We start from the raw sequence: 13,407 nt of genomic DNA, 5'->3' as shown, positions 1-13,407 counted from the left end.
ACCTTGTCATGGTGTCACCAGGCTCCCGTCAAATAAACATCCCATCAAATTCTAATCACCTGGACCTATTCCTGATCAGCCCTTGCAATTAGCTCAGCATAAAAGCACACACCTCACTCAAAGTCATTGTCTGGTCACATTTACGGACTACGGACCTGTTCTACTCACTTTGTCAAGCTCCTCCATGTGATCCTTCCTGTGTGCTCCAAAGGTTCTTATACCTTTAATTTCTATTTTTATAATAACTAATATTGATCATTAAAACTGACATTTAACAAAAAGAGAAATGGTTGTGTTTTATGTTAGCCTATATTTCATTTTATTACAGTAAATATTATAAGAGTACATTCACATATTGCCTGAACCACATATTAATATATTTAATATTTTTATAATGTAAACAAAAAGAGGCAGGGTTGTGTTTTATATTTTATTGTGTTATAAATACACGCATTGAAGATGTACGTGTTGCCTGAACCACATTTGTGTGTCACGGCTTTTGTTGCAGTAGATATGAAACTGAATTCAAATGCAGCAATACCAATGCAATAGCAATTCAAATGCAATAAATTCAAATGAACAGAAATACTCAGGGATCTTCAGAAATCAGGAATCTTCAGAACAAAAACAGAACAACCAGGCCTAAAGGCAACGATAACGACAGACAACTGAACATGACAAAACATAGGGTTTAAATACTCAGACAAACAGGGGAGCTAACAAGATAATTAATCAGACACAGCTGGGACAAATTAACTCATAATGATGGTAAATATAGAAACAAAGGAGTGGCGGGAAACTAAACAAAGGAACTGATCAAAATACAAACAAAAAGTCCAAACAAACTGAACCCACAGTACAGGGATCCAGGGCGGCACCGACAGTTCAGGGATCCAGGGCGGATCTGACAGTTCAGGGGGCAAGGGCAGTGCTGGCATTTCAGGGGGCCAGGGTGGCGCCGGCAACTCAGAAGACCAGGGAAGGTGGGCCTGGAGTGGACTCAGGGGCTGGAGCTGACACTGGAGCAGACTCAGGGGCTGAAGCCCACGTGTGTGTAGGCCACACACACAACATGGCTGTGGCCATAATGGTCAGTGTTTCATTCACAGAAGCTGACTCAAGGGCAAGAACAGACTCAGGAATTTCACACTCTGGAGCAGACTGGGGAAGATCACTCACTTGAAGCATTGTGACATTGTAATTGGCAATGCTTTAATCCTGGGAGTGGGAATTTTCTTCACTGGAAAGGATTTGGAAAATCAGATAGTGTTGCTAGCTCTATGGTTCTCCAGCACTCACTCCACAAACTTGGTGAAACTCCCCCGAGGACCCACACCAGATAGGTGTGCCTTCCATTCCTTGTTCAAGCTGGTCAGAATACAGTGATCTGTCTGGAAAGTTAGTGAGGCACACCAGGCACACCTCGAGGGACTGCTGTTTCTGGTCCAAACATAAAATTAATATGTTTAAAAAATTTTAAATGGAAGTGAAAAGAGGCAGAGTGGTGTTTTATAACACATTTCATTTTTTTGTTGCCTAAAATATAAATACAGAGATAACTATCAAGTATGCTGCTGTACCAATTGCAGAATTACCAGACTTGCGTCCTCCAGTCCTTGGGAGTTCGTTCTCCTGAGTTCAACTTGGCAAGTCCAAACTACCAAGTACGCAAGTCCAAACTTTGCGTACTTGGTATTGAAAAACGCCCATGGTTCTGGGGAATTCCACCACTGGCAACATACTAGGGCCACAATTGCATCCTATTCTGGTCCAGTGGCAATGTCCTGAAGTGGGGATGGGGATGAACAGCTGCATCCTTGGCTGTCTTCCAGAAAGCCCTCAACCTCTCATTTCCAAGCATCAAGCGGTTCCTGTGAATACCACCTCCATCGAAAGCCCTGTTGAAAAGCAATCCATGGATATTCTAGTTATTATGCACCCTTCAGTGAGTTTTTTTGCACGAAATAAGCCTCACAATTACCACCTCACCGACCATTGTACTGTGCCATCAACCTCTTTCCGTGTGAGCCAGTGCCCCATGGCAAAATCTACCCTCTCTCCATACCTGAACATAAGGCTATGGAGGAGTATGTAGAAGAGGCTCTCAAGCAAGCCTACATCCACCCTTCTACATCCCCTGATACTTCCAGTTTTTTTCTTTGTGGCCAAGAAGGACAGAGGTTTGCGGCCTTGCATCAGCTACTGTGCACTAAGTAAAATTGCTGTGAACTTCCTACCAATTCCTACCACAGTTAAAGAACTCCTAGGTTTTGCCATTTTCTACCGTTGCTTCATCCATAACTTCAGTTCCATTACCTCATCCCTCACAAACCTCCTAAAAGGCCCAAGTCTCTGTCCTGGACTCCAGTGGCCACACAAGACATGCAGAAGCTCAAGGAGGCTTTCCCTAGAGCACCACTTCTCATCCATCCAGACCCTGAGAAGCCATTTGTTGTCTAAGTGGATGCTTCTACAACAGGAGTAGGAGCAGTGTAATCACAGCAGCAGGGGACATCATTGCAGCTCCATCCATGTTCATCCACTTCTTTTCTGAAAAGAGAGAGAAATTATGACATAAACATCATGAGCTTTTGGCCATCAAGCTGGCATTGGAAGAATTGAGGCATTGACTGGAGGGAGCCCATCACCCTTTCATTCACCTGTTACCTAGATACAATTATATTTTATGACATGTCTTTGTCAAAAGAATTCACGTTTGGTCAAAAGAAAATGTTTTGTTTTCTAAAAGGATTTTTTGATAATAGGTGGGTATAATCTATATCGGGATCAAAGGGATTTGGATGGGCAAGCCATTTAATGCCAGAGTAATGTAATGTCACAACTTACATTTGACAGCGGTGTTTATGTAATCTTTTCTCTAGACAAAATCAAAGTAATGTTAAAATTTCTTGCTGCATGAATGTAAGATTTTCAATATTCCAAGCTAGTTTGACGTCATGTGCATTTGTGAGTTGGTTAGATAACAAAAATGAACATAGGAATGATTGGATTGTTGGATTTCAAATTAGTAGGGGTTGAAGCAACAGAATGATCCGAGAAACAGACTCACCAAAACAATAAAATCCCGTATTTATTATTAATGAAATAGACTATATTAATACCAAAACACAAGATAGTCCAACCTAATTATACCAAACTACACCAAAACTAGAGAATGTCTCTGATTTTATTACATTTGGTGTGAATGGGGTTTGATTGTGGATAATAATGGTGGCCTTGCGCTGTTGAGGCTCATGCAGCTCATCTTGAGCAGAAATAACAAATGAGAACGGCACACACAAAGAAACTAACAAAGTTAACATGTAGTAAAAATTCAAAATGTGCAGTTTTTATATTTATAACATATGACATAGTTAAGCAACATCACACGACCAAGAGTGCTGTCCTCCCGATTACGTTACCATCACAATTGAAAATGCGACACTGATTTCACGACAGTTCAATAAACAAGTAGTTAATAACTAAGTCACTAATAGTCGCTAATAAGTCACTTACATAAGACTAATAGTCGCTAATAAGTCACTTACAAAAGACACAATATTGACTTTTTGTTCTATTTCAGCAGCAAAAACAGTTCCAAACAAAGAACACAGCAGAACCATTGTGCATGTACCTCATAGCAACACTTTCTTTACTAACGTCTTTCTTTTCTGAATGATTCAGCATTTTGAATGATTTGATTGATAATAGCCCTGAGTGTCTAATTATTCTAATTGAATTTATCAAATAAAAAAAATTAAAATGAAAGATGCAGCATACATCTAATAAGGTTAGGGGGAAATACCCTATATAAAGGTAAAAAAAAAAGCCTTCGGGATAAATATCACAAAACTGCATATTTAAATAAGTTGATAGAACGCTGATGAGATATTGCTTCAGAATAAGTTATATTTACACCACACACAAAAAACGTCCTGCATTTGTAGCATTATAGTATATTGATGTTCAACAAATACTTTGAGTGTAGGCTACTCACCATTAAAATAGTTGAATAGCCTAATTATGTTTCAAGTTCCGTTTTGTGTAATAATGTGTTAACTATGAATTTTCTGATCATAGGCGGAGGGTGAACCAACTCCAGGGTAAGGAGATGCGATTCCCATTTAAAACACATTTAAATAGATTTCCTTAAAAATAGTTTTAAGTTACTTGCCACTGCACAACCTACATATCCCAACATAAACACTGCTGATAAATTATTTGTTAATAAAGCGTCTACGTTCACAAATCACTGTTCATTTGAACAGATCACGTACACAGGATTTGGCAGAAAGCGTGCAAAGGGTGCTCCCTAAATCTCACTCATTAGTTCATCGCGATCTCGGATAATGTGTTATTTAAAGATACCTTTGTAGAGATAGTGTTCCTGTGAGATAAATGCTGCTGAAGACATCTCGTTATGGAATATGTGAATGGCAAATCCACAGAAATAAGTTTTTTGCTTTCAATCTTAAATTTGCTGAACGACCATAAGATTAGGGGGGCACGTTGTGTCATCTGGGGGGGCACTGCCCCCTAATGCCCCCCCTTGGCGACGGGCCTGCTCCCTGGCCATGGCAGAGTGCTCAGGAGCAGATGACTTTACTGCCTCAGAAGGAGGACTGGACTAGAGACGTATAGGACCACAAGACTTGTCTATAAAATCCTGATGAGCGTCATCAAGTGAGATCCACCCTTAAGAAAATCGACATCACCAAAGCAGAAGGACCAGACATGGTGTCGGGTCGTATGCTGAAGTTATGTGCTGATCAGCTAGCAGAGGTGCTCACCAATATTTTCAATCTGTCTTTGCAGCAGGCTGTAGTCCCCATATGTCTTTAATACACCACTATTGTTCCTGTGCCCAAAAACCAAGCAGTCAGGTGTCTCAGTGACTATCACCCAGTTGCCTTGACATCAATTATTATGAAGTGCTTTGAGAGGCTGGTTTTATCTTACATCAAAGCCAATATTCCCACTGATCTGGACAGCTATCAGTTTGCCTACTGTCAGAACAGATCAATGGAAGATGCAATTTCAATCACGCTCCGCACAAGCCTGTACCATCTGGTGCATCCCAACACATATGTTAGGATGTTATTTGTGGATTTTAGTTCTGCGTTCAATACAATAGTGCCTCATAAACTGGTGAACAAGCTCAGCAGCCTTGGATTGATTAACTCACTTTGTTCATGGATTTTGGACTTTTTTACTAACAGACCACAGAATGTCACGGTGGGTAATTGTACTTCATCCACTCATACAGGGGTACCGCAGGGTTATGTCCTCAGCCCAGCCCTTTTCACTTTATTTACACATGACTGTACACCCATCCACTCCTCTAATACTATAGTGAAGTTTGCTGATGACACCACTATAGTGGGGTTGATTTCAGGAAATGATGAGATGCACTATAAAGAAGAGGTTCAACACCTAGTCGAGTGGTGTTCTGATAGTGACCTGGTTTTGAAGACCACCAAAACAAAGGAAATCATCATAGACTACAGGAAAACCAGGAAAACGGCACCTTCCCCTCTCTATATAAATAGAGAGGAAGTTGGAAAAGTACAAACGATCTAACATGGACTGTTAATACTCGGTATGTAATGAAGAAAGCTCAGCAGAGGCTTTTCTTCCTGAGAAAACTCAAGAAAGCCAAAGTACCTTCTCAGCTTTTGGTACCACTTCCATCAGGAAAAAGATACAGAGCAATTAGAACACACACAAACAACCTGAGGAATATATATATATATATATATATATATATATACGTGGGGGGGACACGTCCACATTTCAAAATCTAAGTTTTGTCCCCCTCACTATTTCCCAATGTCAGATTTTGTTTTGCATTGCCTGTCTATCTCTGCCGATTTCAGAATCTCCAAATTAACCCATTCTGCAACTTTTAAATGCATAATTAAATTTTTTAAAACGAAATTATAGGCTTAAGTGCAGGTTCTGAAAATTGGTAGTTTTGTCGCTATGGTTACACACACACACGCACCGTTGGCGGTGCGCTCAAAGTCTGTCAGTTGTGTAGTTACCCAAAATCTCCTGAATGAAGTTAAAACCCATCATGTCACTGGATGAAATAAAATCGACTAGCAAAGATACAGGAGGCCGCCTTGTAAACGAGTGTGTGGAGGATATTGTCATTTCGCCGTAAGGTTTTGATGGCGTCATTTATTCATAAGGAGGGCAACACTCCAGTCCAAAAGGTGGCGCTAATGCACCTAAAACGGTTTATTTTATGTATGCTTCGGCAGCCGGTGTTTATTTCTTGTATGTAAATGTAACTGTGGCGACCAGGGCGGGCGAGAGCCGTGAGGGAACGGCGCGAGGCCGGTGGCGCGAGTGTTAATGAGCTTCACCTGGGAGGCGCACCGGCCTTGAGTCCCTCACGGAGGAGCTCCGGGAGCATAAAAGGAGGAGCGACTACAGTGAAGGACGAGAGAGGACCAGGCCTGGATTTTATGTTATGTTTCATTATGTTTGTGTGGCCGGCAGACGTCCGCGAGGGTCTGTCGGCATTACTTTCGTTTTGTTCTTTGTTTATTTTGAATTAAACTTTTGTTGAACGTTTGCCGGTTTCCGCCTCCTTCTTCCCACATCTACGAACGTCGTTACATTGGTGCCGAAACCCGGGAGGAAGGAGGGACATGCTGTCGGAGAGCCCTCGCTGCTGAGGGGGATCGCGGTGCTGCGGAGTTCGGGCAGCGCGGGAGTGAAGACCGCGAGAGGCTGCCCGAGGCGGTGGTGCTGGAGCCTAGTGACAGGTGGGACGGATACCCGGATGCCGTGCTCCTGGGACGAGGTGGGGTGGCTGCCGTCCAAGAGGGAGCGGAGGAGTCGCCGCCGTTCGCCGTGGGCCGGAGCCTGCTGCCGTCCGCCATAAAGGGGAGGAGCAGGGAACGGGGGACTCGCTGCCGGCTGCCCTCAGTCGGAGGAGCCATCGCCGGCCGCCAGGAGGCGGTCGAGGATCGGGCCGTCCACCGAGCGTCCAGTGCCACCGCATGGCACCGCGAAGAAGAGCCTCTTGGCAGGCTGAGGACCGAGCGGCAATGTGTCGGGGAACCGGACCAAGATTTTTTTTTTTCTCTTTTTCCTCTCTCCCCTCTCTCGTCCTGTCGCTCCCCTTGCTTCCGTCTCCTTTCTCTCGTCTCGTCTGTCCTTACCCCCAGGTGCTGCGGCCGCCGAGACAGGCCCCGGGGGGGAGTAAGCGCAGTCACGGGAGTACCCCCCGGCCTGCGAGGGGCGATGGGGGTATGTGGCGACCAGGGCGGGCGAGAGCCGTGAGGGAACGGCGTGAGGCCGGTGGCGCGAGTGTTAATGAGCTTCACCTGGGAGGCGCACCGGCCTTGAGTCCCTCACGGAGGAGCTCCGGGAGCATAAAAGGAGGAGCGACTACAGTGAAGGATGAGAGAGGACCAGACCTGGATTTTATGTTATGTTTTATTATGTTTGTGTGGCCGGCAGACGTCCGCGAGGGTCTGTCGGCATTACTTTCGTTTTGTTCTTTGTTTATTTTGAATTAAACTTTTGTTGAACGTTTGCCGATTCCCGCCTCCTTCTTCCCACATCTACGAACGTCGTTACAGTAACCAACCGTAACATAGTAGGAAAGAAAAACGTGGAAGTAAAAATACTGAAATAAATACTGATCAGTGATAACATATTTTTGGTGGTTTTGTGTGCATTTTGGGGGTTTTTGAACAGTTTTTGGGCTGGAATTCATCAGCTGGATCTGCCAAACAGAGATTTGGATGCTTGACGTTAACGTTACAACTAAACAACAATATTATTCACAAACGCACTTTGTATTTGAGGTAGGCGTAGGCTAATTCAGTCGATGAAATGGCAGATTGCTGGTTTTCAGTTTGATCATTAGTTTTATTGTATTTTGAAACTGTCAAATTTAGCCTACTTAGAAGCAATTTTTTTTTTATTTTATGTTGTGTAAAACAGGCAAATGATAGCTAATTAGCTAATGTGAATTCAATGTGCCATTGACACGTGTCCATAAACTATGTAGATGTAACATTAGTCAAAATGTTCATACAGAGATGAGCATCCTAATACTTTAAGAGGAAGAGGACAGAGGAGAACGAGCTTGTAAGTTGTATGGATAGCTACATACAGTATATTCTAAAATTCACATAGTAAAAGTACTTTAGATCAGTAAACTTAGGCCAACGGCATGTCATCAGAGTTTGCATTGAAACCAGTTCTGTGTCCTCAAACATGTTACTTTCCTAGACAGGAGATGAAGAGACCACAGAACAGGGAGAGTTAGGTCCAAGTGAGAAACAGGTAATGGGAATATGACAGAATGCTAATTTTTGTAGGATAAAAGAATACATGGGTACTGTGTCCAACTAATTTAACTAGTTGTTGTTATACAGTTCATAGTATAGTCATTTGGTTGTAGTTATATTAGATTGCTTCTCTCTGTTTTTATAATCTACCCAGTCTGTCACTTCATATACCCTCCTACAAACAAAGTAGTACAATCCGTTCCCAAAAGTCATTAGAAATGAGCATTTAAGTGCTATATATATATATAGAAATCCGGGGAATTTCCCCCGAACCCCCTGGCATTTACTGTCCCCCCCAGGTTCAAAATCGCTCCTACGCCCCTGTATATATATATATCAGTGGCGTGCGGTCCATATAAGCTGCGAATGCTCTGCATACCCAAGCCATAATTACTAATATTAACATTATAAATTACTATTAAATCCCTTGTTTGATGTGTACCATACAGCCTACCAGGGGCGATTCTAGGATTTTGATTTTAGGGGGGCTCAGCCCCCAATAAGGGTATGATTAAAAAAATATTATTTGACTATTAGGGTAGGGTGGTATGCTACTAACCTTACTGCAATCCACTATTCCATTGTATTCCCTGTATTTCATATATGGGAGTAGGAGTACTGACTGAGCCATATACAACACTGTAATAAAAAAATAATTATTGGATGTGACCACTAGAAAATAGGGAATGTTGATTTTTTTTTTTTTTTTTTTTACAATGAAGACCTCCTGATTCATTCACTGTACAAACACACGCACACATGTTTCCAGTACAAACACAACATTTTACTGTTTGCATTTCTATGCTCACATACAAACCTCAGATAGGAATTTTTCTGACAAAATTAAATAACATTTTAACCAGAAAATAACATAAAAGCCATAAACTTTGATTATCCATATCAGCAATATAAACAACACAGGTATGAGGCTGGACAATGGATTAAGTGGGGGCTGTGGTTAACTATCAGAAGTAATGGAAAAACAAGCCAAAATGAAGAAGCAGCCGGTGAGAAGCAGCAGTCTTGCAGCCCAGTTACTGGTCTTTCATTGGGAGCATCAACCTGTGTCTTCTCTCCTTAAGAGTAGCAAACCTGTTGATAATTTTATCATGATCCAATTGCTCAACAACATCTTTCTCGATGGCCATAACTGCCAGCTGATGGAGCCTGCTCTGACCCATTGTTCTCCTTAGCCAGTTGCGGAGACGGCGAAGAGCACTGAAAGACCTCTCGCACGAACAGCTGCTAACAGGTACAGTGAGGGCAACCTGGATGACAGATTTCAGTGATGGAAACATTTCAGAATCCAGCAGGTTATAAAGTGAAACCATGTCCTGTGGAGCTGCACCAGCTTGCTTTTTACGTGTCAGAAAGTGCCTTGCTACCATGACTTCCTCTGTCTTTAAATCAATGTTGTAATGGTGTGCTAGTTCTTCCAAATGTGACTCAGACAGGAAGTTTTCAGACATTGGACTGCATGCTTGAATACCTTGAAGCAATGCGCCATTTACAGCAGAAAAACGGTTCTCCAGTTCAGTTATCATTCTATCCAGACATGGATATAGTAACTTTGTTTTGACTTGTTCGGCATCTGTGCTGATTCTCCTATGTGCACCATAAGTTGTTTCAACAACAAAATCATCCATCCTTTTTTTTTCTGTCTCTGGCCAGAAAGTTGCTCCTCAACTACAATGTTATTATCTTCACACACTGCCTTTGCTCTAGCATATATATCTGCAGCAGTGGGATCACTGCGTTTCTGCTTTAAGGAGTCACACACAGCATCTTTGTATGCCACTGCCTGGGGAAGGTCAATGGTCTCTTTTTGGAGATATTTGTGCAAGCCTGCTACTACAGATAGGAGATCCTTGAAAAGAATCAACAAATACACAAATGAGAATATGCATATTTTTGTTTTCAACCCCACTGCAGTTGCTGTATTGATGGCAGAGAGGCAATCAATGATGGCAGGCAGATTTTCAAGCACAGCATTCACTGAGTGAAGTTGGCACGCCCACCGTGTGTTGGACAGCTGCACCAGTTCACATGGTTGCAATCCTAATTTTGCTTGTGCTTCTTTAAACTTGTGGTGGCTGACCAGGGAAACACTAAAAAATGAATACAAACTTTCCAGCAGGCTAAAGAACTCTGCGGCCTCAGTAATCCCTCTGCAGGTGTGGCACAAGACAAGATTCAACTCATGGGCATAACAGTGAACATATAGAGCCTCAGGGTGCTTCTCCCTGAAAAGAGACTGAACACCTCCAGCTGCTCCACTCATAACTGCTGCTCCATCGTATGTCTGAGCAACACACTTCAACTGAGCAATTCCTTCTTCTTGTAATTTTCTTTCTAATGCCTCGGTTATTGACTTTGTGTCGAAACTTCTCAGCTCTGTCAGGGACAGGAATCTCTCTTTAACTGTTCCCTCAGTGACATACCTCACACAAATTGCTAGCTGTTCTGTGTGTCCATCTCTGGCCTCGTCCGCCATAATGGCAAACATTTTTGACTCATGCATTTCTTTGATAAAAGTTGCTGTCACCTCTTTCGAGCAGCACTCTATCATTTCATTCTGACTGACAGGGGAGAGGTATGTGCTGTTTGATGGGGCAGTGTAATGCTGCAAGAAAGGATCAAACTTCTGCAAAAGCCCCATGCATTCCAAGAAGTTGCCCTTATTATGACTTTCTGCTGTTTCATCATTACCCCTTAATGGTAGCCCTTGCTTCCCCAACATGCAGGTCACAGCCGCAATACGTCGCATATACTCCCTTCTTTGTCTAATTTCATCAGCATTTGCTGCTTCAATCTGCTGTATAACATTTCCCTGTAATGCACTAGCCTTGTAACTTTTCCAGGAGACAATACAATCCTTGTGTGACTGAGTCCCCTCATGTTTGTGAAATGCTTTGAGTGCCTTTTTCCAGTTTTTGTATCCACTACTCACAAATACATAATGCTTCAAGTTTTTACCAAAGACACGGCAAGCAAAGCAGTAGGCAGAATCTGTCTTCTGTGAGTACTCAAGCCAAGCAAAAGTTTGAAACCAGCTTGGCTGGAATGATCTTTTTTGTAAGCCAAAGTTCTCCTGGGGATAATAGTGTAATTTTGCCTGTTTTGGGCCTGTGTCCTTTTCACCTAAGTCACACTGATCTAAAGGTGCAGCTGCTGTCTGTGCTTCATCTGACATTTGTTTCTCTGTATGTCTGTCCTCTCTCTCCTGACTCATGTCTTCCTCTTCTTCATGCTCTCTCTGTCCCTGTACTGTGACAATCACGTAAATATAGTTTGGTAACTAAAGAAATCTTAACTTCATTTGTATTTATTAACTGACCAGACAAATTATCCAAAACAACTGTTCACTTTCTCACCTCGATCATGATCTTGCCCTTTCTCTGATGTGCCTTCATCAATCTTCTCTGCCTCCACTTCATTCACTTTTTGCACTGACTTTTCTGAGAAACCAAAAAAATAATTTCAGTTCAGTTGACTGAAAGACAGTTAATAATTTCTTGTTGAGTGTCAATAATGTCAGGAGTCAGGACATTTGTGTTTATCCTTTGACAATACCACTGCTTTTTCTTATAAAATGTACAGGGAAATTGGCAGACAATTAAAACAATGTCAGGGTTCAATGACTGAAATGAATCTTGGGAACACAGTGGTATTGTGTGTGTGAGAGGCTGTCTACGTTCTATTCTCACCTGACTGTTGCTCATTTGCAGACCTACTCCCACACGACAAGAAAAAATGTTGTATATCCATCTACAATGAAATATAAATTATTTTAGTTTTTTAGCTTTTTAGCCTTTATAATCAACAATACGGTTGGATATTCATAAAGTCACCCCATGAAAATTGATGTCATTTTAAGTATTTTAACTAACCAGCTAATATTCATTAAGAATATAGACAAACCATGTATTAATGTAATTGTCTATTGGCAATATGATTAATCTGTTCTATATTTATTTCTATTTATTAAAAATAACAACATGAATTATCAATTTACCACTTCTATAAATCAAGTACAAATCTAGTATAAATAGTATAAATCAAGAAAATCAAAAATCCCTTTACTCTACGCTTACTCTAATTTATGTATCATGACACTCCTCCTGATTCATTATTACTTAATACAAAACTATATTTAATAATACAAAACAAAATAACTCCACATTCTCTCTCTGGGCCATCTAGTGCTTTCAGACAATGATGTGTGTCATTTCTGTGCATGGCTGCATAATGTAATGTCAAAATACATTATAATATGTCTGTAATTGTAAAAAGTAAATTAAAATAAATCATGATCGTTTTCTGAATCTAAAGTATGTTTTCATGGGTGTTAATCACTTAATTTTTGTAGGAATAAAAAACAACTATCACACAAGGGCTGAAGGTGAACGCAGCGAAACGTATTGGTATTGGATGAGAAACCGAGCCGTCCCGTGTGCTCCCAATGCTCCAGTAACATTACATTATGTAAACTGCAATGCATTTATGACAAAGAACTGCACCGATGCAGATGTAATATCATAGCATTAGCAATCTATCAATAAATGCACGCACACACGACACACACCTTGTGCTCTCTGATGTTCGCTCTGCTCGGCGCCCCTGCAGATTGAAAAATGCGCTAAATCCAAGCAGACTCAGATAAGGGGAGGAGCCGAAACTTGACGCAGCTTGCCGCCGTTTCAAATGAGTTTTTTTAAAGGGGACTGAAGCGATCAAAAATTTATTAATCAAATATTTTTTTTAGGGGGGCTGGGCAGAAGTTTAGGGGGGCTGAAGCCCCCCTAAAAAGGGCCTAGTGACGCCCCTGCAGCCTACAGGATTGGTGATGCATATGTAACTGTCCGTAATTTATTTATTTGCCAAACGAAACGACAGTATTTTCCTTAAATCTGCCAGTTGCGGAGACTTCCGGGTGAGCTGATCTACAGCAGTTTTTGCGCATTCACGCTTTTGTTATGGAGCGTCATCATCGTCCCGTGTTCTCATTGGTTTGCTGGTCTATGCGAGTTTACATGGGCAGGATAAGCTATGAGCTTATAGCTCGCCCAAGAGGAAAAATGAGCTACTGCCA

General features: G+C 41.8%; 1 long non-coding RNA gene across 1 annotated transcript; it reads right to left on the bottom strand.

Moving 5' to 3' along the window:
• Positions 1-327: 327 nt before the first annotated feature.
• LOC125275506 lies at positions 328-13,138 on the bottom strand. The gene is made up of 3 exons (XR_007186461.1): positions 12,023-13,138; positions 11,690-11,773; positions 328-2,550 (listed from the first exon to the last, which is right to left on the bottom strand). It is a non-coding gene; the product is annotated as an uncharacterized LOC125275506 (long non-coding RNA).
• Positions 13,139-13,407: the final 269 nt, after the last annotated feature.

This window comes from Megalobrama amblycephala, linkage group LG9 (assembly GCF_018812025.1).
Source record: "Megalobrama amblycephala isolate DHTTF-2021 linkage group LG9, ASM1881202v1, whole genome shotgun sequence".
NCBI lineage: Eukaryota > Metazoa > Chordata > Actinopteri > Cypriniformes > Xenocyprididae > Megalobrama > Megalobrama amblycephala.
The sequence above is the reverse complement of the archived record's forward strand: the minus strand, read 5'-3'. Positions and strand labels throughout refer to the sequence as shown.